A 14,789-nucleotide genomic window follows, 5' to 3' on the forward strand; every position below is an offset into this window, starting at 1 on the left:
AACAACATAAATAAAATCCTTGTCCGATTCCACTTCTTCTTCTTCTCCGGAATTGTTCGCATCTATCGCCGGAAAATATAAAAGGAACACAATCAATCACATTGCACCAACAAAACAAACATACAACAACCATAATCTAACCATTCAATAAAGAGCTACCATACAAAGGACTTATAGATACCACAAACAACTTAAAGAGAACCCATTTTATCTACCTAGTAAAGGTATGAGAGTATCACAACTTAGCAATTGCCTCTCTCGGTTATCACCATGGTATAAACCAAACATCCCCTGGTAGATAACATCATAAAGAGGACAAGAGCATTAGTTTGACATCAAATACATTCACAAAAAAATTTCAAACATTTTTGGAAATGTAGAAAACAGTTTTCCTAAATTAAGTTGTTCACATAATCCTACATCCAAAATAGGAAGCAAACCATATCCCACATCATTTTTAAAACTTAAGAAAAATAATAGGGCTAAAGTTGAGTTGCAGAGGTTTTGTTTTGCAAGCATAAAACAAAGGTTGCCCATCTCTACTAAAAAGAGTTGGTCAAGGGTTTTGAATAAACCGAAAAGTTTTGCTTCAACAATGCATGTCACACATATACATTACTAACAGTAACAAATATATATGATCAGAGACTAATAATATTTTTCCTAGATAGCCAGTACTAATACAAGACTAACCCAATTGGAAACACCCAAAAATATTAAACCTACAATTTTAGGAATTTCTTTGAATCTGACTGTACAGAAAACAAGATCTGTAAGCCATAAATCGTAGAAAAATCCTAAAAATATGAGGCCACAGGCATTGGAAAGGTAATTAAACAGAGAAGCATACACAATTGGATTTGGGTTCAAATTGTTTCTGAAACTCTCACAAAAGGATTGACAAGTTTACTGCATGTTTTCACCATTTGCTTGAACTATGGAGTTGCAGAACAGATAAAGGTTTGAAACTTGTTTGAGATGATTAAGAAAACATTCAGTAATCCTACAGAATTTGAGTCACTCAATTAGGTTCAAAATTGGATTTTTGATGAATTAAAAGCTAACAGCCATGTCTGCAGAACACACAGAACAAGTTTAATTCACCACAAATCGTACATAAATCATAAAAATATGAGGTCAGCTGCATCTGAAAGGAATAGGTGGTTCTTAGCCAATTTGTTTCACTCAAAAATTCGTTTCCAAGCTCCTGGTTTAATTCGACAAAGTCAGATCTGAACAGATCTTGATCTGTGAACCATTTCAGTTTCAAGATATCATTTGAAGTGAAACCAACGCCAAAATGAAGGTACTGAAGAGGGCTTTCACCCACAGTTGAGTTTGCTCAAAAAGGTTTTGTAAAACGGAAGAAATCTAACAAACAGTGATTTTGCATGTTTGCAGAACTTTATTTACCATGCAAAATCCGTAACGAATTTGAGGATGAGACCAACGCCAAGTTGTAGATATTTTCAATACCTATCTGTGGAACTTTGAATCACTCGATTTGGATAGGCACACAAGATTTGGCGGATTTTACAAGTTCGTACCAGAATCTGAAACAGCAAGATGAAAGAAATTACTGCAAGGTTTTGGACGAACTTTGGTCAAGAACTTCAGATCTGAGGATAGGTGAAGCTTCTCCATGCTTGGACCAACATGCACCTACATCAAGATCGAAACTTAGCAAGGAAGGAAGAAGAAGAGGAGAGAAAACCATCTAGGGTTGGTGAGAAAAAGGAGAGGGATGCTCTCATGGAGAGGAGGAGCTTGAGGGAGGGGGAGAGCTTCATCATGGAGAGCTTTTCATGGCCATGGCCATGGCAGGCCATGAAGCTAGGAGGAGCAGAAATTTCGTGGGGAGATATAGGAGGAGAGTGTGTGGGAGTGGAGGAAAGAGTGGGGAGTGGAAAAGTGAGAGCAAGTGAGGAGGGGTGGGCTGCCAAGCCCCTTTATATAGAGGGAGAGGGGGTGGGCTGCCTCCTCATTGATTGGGTTGGTTGGGAGGTAGCCTCTTCATTGATTGTGTTAGTTGGGAGGCTATCTTGTGGGGGAAGAATTTGACTAAAGCTGAAATTATTAGTGGCATGGGGAAGGGACAAAAAGTGAGAGGCTTCCCAAGGTGGAATAATTATGTGAGAGAGAGGAAAATGGAGAGGCATGATGCATGTGTGCCATGGCATGGCCGGCCACATATTTTTGGCCATGCACATGTGATCAACAAGAGAGCATTTCTACACATGCATGACACCCAAGGTTGAGTGCCTCACAAATTACTAAAATGGTGGCCTAAAAAGATATAGAATTTTAGGCATAGTGATACTAATGCACAAGGGTGCTAAAGTAGATGGTGGTGGCATTCTGACCTGATAAAAGATGTGTCCAAGAGATGATGGTGGTGATGGTGATTTAGACAATGGTAGAGCAAGGCTAGGAGGGATGGTGAGTGAAGTAACCATATACTCACAAGGATGAATATGGTGACATAAATCATCAATTCATGATGTCAAGGTGATGATGGAAAATAATAAAGGATTGAGATGGGTATGAAGAAATATAAGTTGCGCTTCAAATAATAGGTCAATTGGGAGTGATTTGAAAATATCAAATGATCATCTACATGATCAAAAATTGGAGGATGAGGGGATACAATGTGGTAGATCAGAGAGATACACAAGATGTGCAAGAGTTGTCATTTGAGAAGGATTTATTTGAAAGGTATATGGAACACCTCAATTGTCTAGGGACAATTGGGAATGAACTCAAGTGGAATGGAATTTGAAAATGTTGAGAGGAAACTAGTTGGAACATAGGAGTTCAAAATATTCTACTTACTTTCTCAAGTAAAGTAGAGTTTTTCTCAAATGTAAAATAAGCAAGAGGAAACAAGAAATGGTGTAGGTACCATAAACAAGCTTTTTATTAAAAGAAAGCCAAATACAGAGTAATGTTTTTAGAAATCAGTACTTGGTAGAAATGGGAAGAAAAACAAAACCCATTTCAGCTCCTTGTTTTCCTTGAAGACTTATCTTGAAAAGATTTAATAAAACTAGAAGTAGTCTTGTGATCAAAACTAGAGAAGGAAAAAACAATAGGGTTTTTGAGAGAGGAAACTAATTTAGGGAGGAGTGTTCTCAAGGGTAGATGGTATCTACAAAATGTACCCATCATTCCACTCTTGGTTTTGGGAAGATTAAACTTGAATAAACACAAGAGGCAAAAGTGCAGAAAGTGATCTTGAGGTTAAACATTGGATAGGGTACAAGATCAATGGAGTATAAGAGTTGCAAGAGTAGAATGAGACATGCAAGACGTGGAAGTTACAGATGGTATTGCACAGATGAGATTAATGCATTGAGGTCAACAATAACAGTTGTGAGTGCTTAAGGATCAATTGCCAAAGTCTGGACATTATAAGCCTGTCAACACAGATGGTCGACATGGCCTCAAAACCAACAAGGATGAGTGGGTATAAGAGAGGGATGTAGCTAGGGGAAGATGATCCCAAGTTTTAAATTTAGGATGATTGAGCTAGGTTGTACCACAAGGAGAAAAATTAAGAAGGCACACTCAGGTTGCCATCAGGGGAAGAGTTTGAGGTAGTAAAAAGGAAAACAACTTTTCCTAGGACACACATGTGTTTTATTAGGTGAGTTGTTTGTTTTACCACTAGAGGTGTTGTTCTAAGAGGTGGCTCAAGACAAAACTCAACAGGAAATCAAGACAACACATCTACCAACAGATCAAGGCAATTCATCATAACAAACAGATCAAGGCAATTAGTCTTAATTAGTCTATAGAAAAAGTTTTTGTTCCCCCTAATTTTTGCAATAAGGACAACTAAACAAGTTTGCAAAAGTTGGGGTGTTACAGATCTTCCACCCTTAAAATAATCTCGTCCCGAGATTACTGAGCGCAGAACTAGAGGGGTTGTAAAACTTAACGAAAGTTAGACTCCATTCTTCTGTAGATGTGCCGTTGTTGAAAGGGTTGCAACTTCAGCTTCCGAGAGACATGGTAACTTCTGGCCGAGAGCAAGCTTCATGAGGAGGTTGACTACTCCATGAAGGTGTTGGATCTGCATTTTCTTAACGATCCTAGCAGGGGTTCATGATTTCTTGGAGAGTTAGTGTACTCCAACGGTGCTTTAGCAGGGTTGAAAACCTTTTAGAGTTAGCTTTAAGTTTTAGTGGAAGACGAAGTCTTCCACCCTTAAAACTGTTCACCGGGGGTTTTTGAAAACTCTAAGCTTCCGCCACGGGTCTTGTCGAGCGCTCCTTGGAGAAGTCATTGATCTCCTGTCTTGAGTTGAAAACATCTTCAGAGGGCATTGTGTAGTCCACGGCTTCAAGAGGGGTTAGTGCATTCTACGTTTCCAACGGTGTGTTAGAAAGGTTAAAAATGTTAGGGTTAGCTCCAATTTCTAGTGGAAGACGAAGTCTTCCACCCTTAAGATTTTTCATCGTGTTCTCGGAAAAACTCAGAGCTTCTGCCTTGTAGTTCTGTCTGGGGCTTCTGAAGAAGTCATCGGTCTTCCTTTCTCAGCTGAAGAATCTTCGGGGGTGACGTGCAGACCACCACTTCAAGAGGCACTCACGGCGTTAACTAAACCATATGGGACGCGCGGCGAGTTAGCAAGTTGATGAAAGTCCTGGTTGGTATCCACATGAAGCAGCAACCAAAGTCGTCGAAGACAATCTTCATCTTGCGGGTTGGTGCTGACTTACAGAAGTTGGTGAGCGGATAAGTTACACCTAGTCTTGAGTTCTTGAGGTATCTTTAGGAGTCTTCCCTTGATAAGGACCAGATGAACCATGTGATGTCGCTTGGTTTTGATGCTATTGTTCACTCAACGGGTTAGACGGTGTGTTAGGGGTTGGTTTCAAGAAGATATCCACGAGGTCAGTGCGATTATACTCCAAGGTTAGACCAAGTTAGTATGTCTTCTCGCGGAGGTGCAGTCACTCTTGAAGGTAGGGGCTTCTGCTTTCTTGGCGTAGTAGAGATGCTTCGGCTGACCTTGAAATTAGTTAGCGCAGACAGGGGTCTGGGTTAGTTTTTCCGACGGTTGAAAAACTACTTCTAACGGGTTTAGAGTTAGAGTCTTTCGTTAATCTACCCAACTAACTAGCAGTTAGCAATACATCGGCGAGGCAAACTTTAATCCTATCATAGCATGTGACACCCATACAATCATAACCAGAGACAAAATACCACTAACAGAGGCTACTGGTATTTTTCCTAGATGCACATTAACAAAACAAGATCAACACAATTGGAATCATTCAAAAATATTTATTTTTCAATTTTTGAGACTCAAAATACTAACCAGAAACAGTGATAAAGTTTTATTTATTAAAAAACCTACAAAAATCCTAAAAATACAAGGTCAGTGGCATCTGAAAGATAATTTCATACTGGTTCTAGTGCAATTGGAATCACATCAATCGGAGCTACCAAACTATTTTTATTAGCAAAACAGTACACTGGCAGATTTCCATTTTTAATTTCTGTTTTACAAATTTCAAACAATTAAAAAGGGCGGGAACGTCTAATTAGCAAGACATACATGCACACAGCAAACAGATACAAACACTCAAGGCAGCACACTAGGGAACTACAAGCAATCATCAAACCAGACATGGTACTCTAAGTACCCAAAAATTCCTAATGCGCGGGGGTAGCTCAATCGAAGCGATTGAGTTTGTCCTATCCACCCTATTGGATTTGGGGCTGGTCACATATGTTGGCGTCTTCATCTTGTTGGCATCGTCTTCAATAAGGATTCTTGTAGCAGTTGGTGGCAAAGCAGGCCTGGGGTTGTCTCGTCGATGTTGAGGTGGAGGCAAAAACTGCGTAGAACTTCTAGTCTCGACATCCCGGAAATATGAGGTCTTTGAAGGGGTAGCTGTTGAGGGGCTCCCGAAGTCGAGATCTTCTCGTGGCTGGCCTAAAAATTACTAGTCTAGAAACTGAGGACTTGATCCCTGACGACTGCAAAAAGTGCGAGCCCATGGAGGAAGAAGGTCAGCTCCTTGACAGACTTTGGTGACAACCAAAGGCATGATCTTATTATCCCTTTATGTGCAGGACTAACTCGGCGTCCGATCTTTCAATAGTTGTCGTTGGAGATACGTGAGACTTCATAAAAGGTTGATCCATCTTCGACTTCGAGTCTCCGGTCTGAGTTGGGGACATCGTCCAACATGCAGGTTTGAAGTGGTTGAGACAATAGAGCAAGAATTTTCAAACCTTTTTATAAAGCGGAGAGATAAGAATTTAGAAGCTTTGAATAAATAAGGGGAGTAGAAGCTATACTTCTGACTAAAGAAACAATTTGTTTCATAAATAGTTTTTCCCAAGTAATTGTTTTTCCTCACTAACGTCCATGCTAACTAAGGTCTTCTACAGTCAGGATAGCTCTGATACCAGCTCTGTGGGGACCCCGGACTAGCTGTCCGAAATACCGTGTTATGTATACAGTTCACGATCCCATGATCAGTGCACCGTGAACACATAACCGAACTGATATCAAATTACATCCTCCATTACAAAACGGAATAAGAAAATTACAATAAGGTCACATGACCATCTTTACATAGTAGCCTCGAAGGGCCTAATCTAATCATCAGAGTCGCGGGAACACTTCAATCAGCGTAGAGCCCAAGTCATCTGCCATAACCCTACAGGCAACTGACTGGGAAGACGTTCCTAGCACGCATAGACGTTGCCAACTCCTTCTTCATCCATCGAGTTCCTCCAAGTCTGGCCAAGTAAATAGCCAGGGACAAAGCCGTGAGTACATTTGGAATTGTACTCACAAACCATCAAGAAGATACTAACAAGAGCTAACTAAAGAGACAAGAGAGGAAGAGTAGTTTCTCTTGTGGATATAGCATGCATAAGAGAATCAGTTTCTCTTGTGAATATAGCATCTAGGAGAGATGTAATTTCTTTGGTGGAGATAGTATCCCAACTTCTCGGTCGAAGGGGATACTTAGGAGTGTTCTATGACATCTCTATATCTTTGTTAAAGAAGATACTTCAAAAGAGTTCTACAACATAAAACACTAGGATGGGAGTAACCCAGTTTATTTCCTTTCCGACCATCTCCATATGGTCATCACAATTTTCCCGTACCTTCCCGGTACTCCGAAAACAAGTTCCTTCCTTTCCTTTGTCAAACACTTTCATAAAACAAAACTCTTTAGGCTAAGCAACAGCCATTCCAACCGTCCATGACCGCGGACACGGCTATTCGAATAGATTTGACTCTGCAGAGTTTGCACACTTTCCCCACAAGATCCGCGAGTTCATCATGTGGGCATCATCCCCGCATATCAACTATGCCATGACAAAAACTCGGACATAGCCTTTCGCCTATTCGTCTTAGCACGGGATCCTACCCTATGGAGTATGTACCTCCCCGGCACCGTGGCAGCTCACCTCACTTTGAGCGTGGCTCCACCGCCAAGCCAGGAGACCCATAGTGTCTTCCGGACGGGTCAGCCCCGAAGGCCTCCCGTTATACTATTGTCTCCACCAACGACAATCCGGATTCAGGGGTAACCTTACCCTTATATAGTTGTGCGGTGTCCCATGTTAAGAAGAACAAACTACGAGCTAAGCCCCGTCCCACCTGAGGGTAATGTGGTTGCGCGGGTTAATTGTCACGGGTGAATACTTAGACGCCAAAGTTTTCGAAAACAAGATTTTCTTTCCAACCATCTTTGCCAAGATCCTTTCCTTTCATAAACACACACTTGGGTAAGTCCAACTCACCCAAGGTTTTCAAAAATTATTTTCAACAAGGTATTTTTCCAAGGGGTTCCCAACCTATAGTTTTATGAAGGAACTAAGAGTCACAATGATATGATGCTAGCCGTCATACCACTAAGGGGATGATAATTGAGGTGTTAAGGGGATCATACATACTTAGGATAAGCATGTATAGGGACAACATAATTAAGATGATTCAAACAGGGGTCATGATGTTAATCATCATACCACTAAGAAGATGACAACATGGGTATGGTCAAGGGGGCATACATGCTTAGGGTAAGCATGCATAACATCAACAAGGGGGTTCACATACTTGGGAGCAAGTATGCAAAGCATCAACAAGGGGTTCAACATACTTTGGGAATAAGCATGCATAGAGTAGAGGACCAAAAATCACATATGATACAAGGAACCAAGTGTATAATGGAGCAATGAGCACAACAAGAAGGATAAATAGCAAGAGATCAAAAGATGGCTTGCCTTGGCTTATTTGTCCCTGTACTTTTTCAACTCCATCAATATAAGAATCCCAACAACATAAATAAAATCCTTGTCCGATTCCACTTCTTCTTCTTCTCCGGAATTGTTCGCATCTATCGCCGGAAAATATAAAAGGAACACAATCAATCACATTGCACCAACAAAACAAACATACAACAACCATAATCTAACCATTCAATAAAGAGCTACCATACAAAGGACTTATAGATACCACAAACAACTTAAAGAGAACCCATTTTATCTACCTAGTAAAGGTATGAGAGTATCACAACTTAGCAATTGCCTCTCTCGGTTATCACCATGGTATAAACCAAACATCCCCTGGTAGATAACATCATAAAGAGGACAAGAGCATTAGTTTGACATCAAATACATTCACAAAACATTTTCAAACATTTTTGGAAATGTAGAAAACAGTTTTCCTAAATTAAGTTGTTCACATAATCCTACATCCAAAATAGGAAGCAAACCATATCCCACATCATTTTTAAAACTTAAGAAAAACAATAGGGCTAAAGTTGAGTTGCAGAGGTTTTGTTTTGCAAGCATAAAACAAAGGTTGCCCATCTCTACTAAAAAGAGTTGGTCGAGGGTTTTGAATAAACCGAAAAGTTTTGCTTCAACAATGCATGTCACACATATACATTACTAACAGTAACAAATATATATGATCAGATACTAATAATATTTTTCCTAGATAGCCAGTACTAATGCAAGACTAACCCAATTGGAAACACCCAAAAATATTAAACCTACAATTTTAGGAATTTCTTTGAATCTGACTGTACAGAAAACAAGATCTGTAAGCCATAAATCGTAGAAAAATCCTAAAAATATGAGGCCACAGGCATTGGAAAGGTAATTAAACAGAGAAGCATACACAATTGGATTTGGGTTCAAATTGTTTCTGAAACTCTCACAAATGGATTGACAAGTTTACTGCATGTTTTCACCATTTGCTTGAACTATGGAGTTGCAGAACAGATAAAGGTTTGAAACTTGTTTGAGATGATTAAGAAAACATTCAGTAATCCTACAGAATTTGAGTCACTCAATTAGGTTCAAAATTGGATTTTTGATGAATTAAAAGCTAACAGCCATGTCTGCAGAACACACAGAACAAGTTTAATTCACCACAAATCGTACATAAATCGTAAAAATATGAGGTCAGCTGCATCTGAAAGGAATAGGTGGTTCTTAGCCAATTTGTTTCACTCAAAAATTCGTTTCCAAGCTCCTGGTTTAATTCGACAAAGTCAGATCTGACCAGATCTTGATCTGTGAACCATTTCAGTTTCAGGATATCATTTGAAGTGAAACCAACGCCAAAATGAAGGTACTGAAGAGGGCTTTCACCCAAAGTTGAGTTTGCTCAAAAAGGTTTTGTAAAACGGAAGAAATCTAACAAACAGTGATTCTGCATGTTTGCAGAACTTTATTTACCATGCAAAATTCGTAACGAATTTGAGGATGAGACCAACGCCAAGTTGTAGATCTTTTCAATACCTATCTGTGGAACTTTGAATCACTCGATTTGGATAGGCACACAAGATTTGGCGGATTTTACAAGTTCGTACCAGAATCTGAAACAGCAAGATGAAAGAAATTACTGCAAGGTTTTGGACGAACTTTGGTCAAGAACTTCAGATCTGAGGATAGGTGAAGCTTCTCCATGCTTGGACCAACATGCACCTGCATCAAGATCCAAACTTAGCAAGGGAGGAAGAAGAAGAGGAGAGAAAACCATCTAGGGTTGGGGAGAAAAAGGAGAGGGATGCTCTCATGGAGAGGAGGAGCTTGAGGGAGGGGGAGAGCTTCATCATGGAGAGCTTTTCATGTCCATGGCCAAGGCCGGCCATGAAGCTAGGAGGAGCAGAAATTTCGTGGGGAGATATAGGAGGAGAGTGTGTGGGAGTGGAGGAAAGAGTGGGGAGTGGAAAAGTGAGAGCAAGTGAGGAGGGGTGGGCTGCCAAGCCCCTTTATATAGAGGGAGAGGGGGTGGGCTGCCTCCTCATTGATTGGGTTGGTTGGAAGGTAGCCTCTTCATTGATTGTGTTAGTTGGGAGGCTATCTTGTGGGGGAAGAATTTGACTAAAGCTGAAATTATTAGTGGCATGGGGAAGGGACAAAAAGTGAGAGGCTTCCCAAGGTGGAATAATTATGTGAGAGAGAGGGAAATGGAGAGGCATGATGCATGTGTGCCATGGCATGGCCGGCCACATATTTTTGGCCATGCACATGTGATCAACAAGAGAGCATTTCTACACATGCATGACACCCAAGGTTGAGTGCCTCACAAATTACTAAAATGGTGGCCTAAAAAGATATAAAATTTTAGGCATAGTGATACTAATGCACAAGGGTGCTAAAGTAGATGGTGGTGGCATTCTGACCTGATAAAAGATGTGTCCAAGAGATGATGGTGGTGATGGTGATTTAGACAATGGTAGAGCAAGGCTAGGAGAGATGGTGAGTGAAGTAACCATATACTCACAAGGATGAATATGGTGACATAAATCATCAATTCATGATGTCAAGGTGATGATGGAAAATAATAAAGGATTGAGATGGGTATGAAGAAATATAAGTTGTGCTTCAAATAACAGGTCAATTGGGAGTGATTTGAAAATATCAAATGATCATCTACATGATCAAAAATTGGAGGATGAGGGGATACAATGTGGTAGATCAGAGAGATACACAAGATGTGCAAGAGTTGTCATTTGAGAAGGATTTATTTGAAAGGTATATGGAACACCTCAATTGTCTATGGACAATTGGGAATGAACTCAAGTGGAATGGAATTTGAAAATGTTGAGAGGAAACTAGTTGGAACATAGGAGTTCAAAATATTCTACTTACTTTCTCAAGTAAAGTAGAGTTTTTCTCAAATGTAAAATAAGCAAGAGGAAACAAGAAATGGTGTAGGTACCATAAACAAGCTTTTTATTAAAAGAAAGCCAAATACAGAGTAATGTTTTTAGAAATCAGTACTTGGTAGAAATGGGAAGAAAAACAAAACCCATTTCAGCTCCTTGTTTTCCTTGAAGACTTATCTTGAAAAGATTTAATAAAACTAGAAGTAGTCTTGTGATCAAAACTAGAGAAGGAAAAACAATAGGGTTTTTGAGAGAGGAAACTAATTTAGGGAGGAGAGTTCTCAAGGGTAGATGGTAGCTACAAAATGTACCCATCATTCCACTCTTGGTTTTGGGAAGATTAAACTTGAATAAACACAAGAGGCAAAAGTGCAGAAAGTGATCTTGAGGTTAAACATTGGATAGGGTACAAGATCAATGGAGTATAAGAGTTGCAAGAGTAGAATGAGACATGCAAGACGTGGAAGTTACAGATGGTATTGCACAGATGAGATTAATGCATTGAGGTCAACAATAACAGTTGTGAGTGCTTAAGGATCAATTGCCAAAGTCTGGACATTATAAGCCTGTCAACACAGATGGTCGACATGGCCTCAAAACCAACAAGGATGAGTGGGTATAAGAGAGGGATGTAGCTAGGGGAAGATGATCCCAAGTTTTAAATTTAGGATGATTGAGCTAGGTTGTACCACAAGGAGAAAAATTAAGAAGGCACACTCAGGTTGCCATCAGGGGAAGAGTTTGAGGTAGTAAAAAGGAAAACAACTTTTCCTAGGACACACATGTGTTTTATTAGGTGAGTTGTTTGTTTTACCACTAGAGGTGTTGTTCTAAGAGGTGGCTCAAGACAAAACTCAACAGGAAATCAAGACAACACATCTACCAACAGATCAAGGCAATTCATCATAACAAACAGATCAAGGCAATTAGTCTTAATTAGTCTATAGAAAAAGTTTTTGTTCCCCCTAATTTTTGCAATAAGGACAACTAAACAAGTTTGCAAAAGTTGGGGTGTTACAGATCTGTGGGGACCCTGGACTAGCTGTCCGAAATTCCCTGTTATGTATACAGTTCACGATCCCATGATCAGTGCGCCGTGAACACATAACCGAACTGATATCAAATTACACCATCCATTACAAAGCGGAATAAGAAAATTACAACATGGTCACATGACCAATACTTACATAATAGCCTCGGAGGGCCTAACTAAACATCAGAGTAGCATCATCACTTCAGCAGCGCAGTACCCAAGTCATCTGCCATAACCCTACAGGCAACTGACTGGGAAGACGTTCCTAGCTCGCATAGACGTCGTCAACTCCTTCTTCATCCATCGTGTTCCTCCAAGTCTGGCCAAGTAAATAGCCAGGAACAAAGCCGTGAGTACATTTGGAATTGTACTCGCAAACCATCCAGAAGGTACTTTGCAAGAGTGCAAGATAACAAATGCTAATCTAAGATGACAAGAGGGAAGAGCTAATTTCTCCAGTGGAAATAGCATGAAGAAGAGAAGTAGTTTCTCTTGTGGATATAGCATATGAAAGAGTAATAGTTTCTCTTGTGGATGTAGCATCCCAACATCACAGTTGAAGGGGACACTAAGAAGATCATATGACATCTCTATATCTTTGTTGAAGAAGATACTTCAAAAGAGTTCCTATGACATCTCTATATCTTTGTTGAAGAAGATAATCTAAAAGATATCCTATGACATCTCAATATCTTTGTTGAAGAAGTTACTTCAAAAGAGTTCCACAACATAAAACACTAGGATGGGGTAACCCAATTTTATGCTTGCAAAACAAAACCTCTGCAATTTAACTTTAGCTCTTTTGTTTTGCTTAAGTCTTCAAATTTGCTCCTATTCTTGTGTAGTGTTATGTAAGCTTCTTAAAATAGGGAGAATGATTGCCCGCTTTTCCAAAAATGTTTCAAATTATAATGTGAATGTTTTTGTTGCCAAACTAATGCACTTGTCATCTTTATGAATCATAAAGATGACAAGTGCATTAGTTTGGCAACAAAAACATTCACATTATAATTTGAAACATTTTTGGAAAAGCGGGCAATCATTCTCCCTATTTTAAGAAGCTTACATAACACTACACAAGAATAGGAGCAAATGATATGCCCCACCATTTGAAGACTTAAGCAAAACAAAAGAGCTAAAGTTAAATTGCAGAGGTTTTGTTTTGCAAGCATAAAATTAAGGTTGCCCATCTCTACTAAAAAGAGTTGGTCAAGGGTTTTAAATAAACCGAAAAGTTTTGCTTCAACAATGCATGTCACACATAAACATTACTAACAGCAACAAATATGTATTAACAGAGACTAATAATATTTTTCCTATATAGCCAGTACTAATACAAGACTAACCCAATTGGAATCACCCAAAAATATTAAACCTACAATTTTAGGAATTTCTTTGAATCTGACTGTACAGAAAACAAGATCTGTAAGCCATAAATCGTAGAAAAATCCTAAAAATATGAGGCCACTGGCATTCGAAAGATATTTAAACAGAGATTCACACACAATTGGATTTGGGTTCAAATTGTTTCTGAAACTCTCACAATTGGATTTACAAGTTTACTGCATGTTTTCACCATTTGCTTTAACTATGGAGTTGCAGAACAGATAAAGGTTTGAATCTTGTTTGAGATGATTAAGAAAACATTCAGTAATCCTACAGAATTGGAATCGCACAATTAGGTTCAAAAATGGATTTTTGATGATTTAAAAGCTAACAGCCATGTCTGCAGAACACACAGAACAAGTTTAATTCATCAAAAATCATACACAAATCATACAAATATGAGGTCAGCTGCATCTGAAAGGTATTGAATAGGTGGTTCTTACCCGATTGGTTTCATTCAAAAATTCGTTTCCAAGCTCCTGGTTTAATTCGACAAAGTCAGATCTGACCAGATCTAGATCTGTGAACCATTTCAATTTCAGGAGATCATTTGAAGTGAAACCAACGCCAAAATGAAGGTACTGAAGTGGACTTTCACCCACAGTTGAGTTTGCTCAAAAAGGTTTTGTAAAACGGAAGAAATCTAACAAACAGTGATTCTGCATGTTTGCAGAACTTTATTTACCATGCATAATCCGTAAAGAATTTGAGGATGAGACCAACGCCAAGTTGTAGATCTTTTCAATACCTATCTGTGGAACTTTGAATCACTCGATTTGGATCTGCACACGAGATTTGGCGGATTTTACAAGTTCGTACCAGAATCTGAAACAGCAAGATACAGAAATTACTGCAAGGTTTTGGACGAACTTTGCTCAAGAACTTCAGATCTGAGGATAGCTCAACCTTCTCCATGCTTGGACCAACATGCACCTGCATCAAGATCCAATCTAGTGAGAGGAGAAAGGAGAAAGTGAGCTAGACTCATCAAATATTAGGGGAGAAGAGAGGGAGAGAGATGCTCTCATGGTGAGGGGAAGCTTGAGGGAGGAGGGGAGCTCCATCTTGGTCGCTTTCCATGGCCATGGCCGGCGATGGAGCTAAGGAGGAGCAGCAGCTCGTGGGGAGGAAGGGGGAGGAAGGTATGAGGGAGTGGAGTGTGAAAGAAATGAGCCAAGGGGAGTGGAGGTGGCAAGCCAAGCTCTTATATA

At 39.7% G+C, this 14,789-nt stretch overlaps 1 long non-coding RNA gene across 2 annotated transcripts; it reads right to left on the bottom strand.

Moving 5' to 3' along the window:
- Nucleotides 1–14,013: 14,013 nt before the first annotated feature.
- Nucleotides 14,014–14,588, bottom strand: LOC127300259 (uncharacterized). 2 transcript variants are annotated; one of them, XR_007851026.2, is made up of 3 exons: nucleotides 14,449–14,588; nucleotides 14,264–14,360; nucleotides 14,014–14,098 (listed from the first exon to the last, which is right to left on the bottom strand). It is a non-coding gene; the product is annotated as an uncharacterized lncRNA (long non-coding RNA). The 2 variants fall into 2 exon arrangements; XR_007851029.2 differs by having other exon boundaries at nucleotides 14,037–14,057.
- Nucleotides 14,589–14,789: the final 201 nt, after the last annotated feature.

This window comes from Lolium perenne, chromosome 5, assembly GCF_019359855.2.
Source record: "Lolium perenne isolate Kyuss_39 chromosome 5, Kyuss_2.0, whole genome shotgun sequence".
NCBI lineage: Eukaryota > Viridiplantae > Streptophyta > Magnoliopsida > Poales > Poaceae > Lolium > Lolium perenne.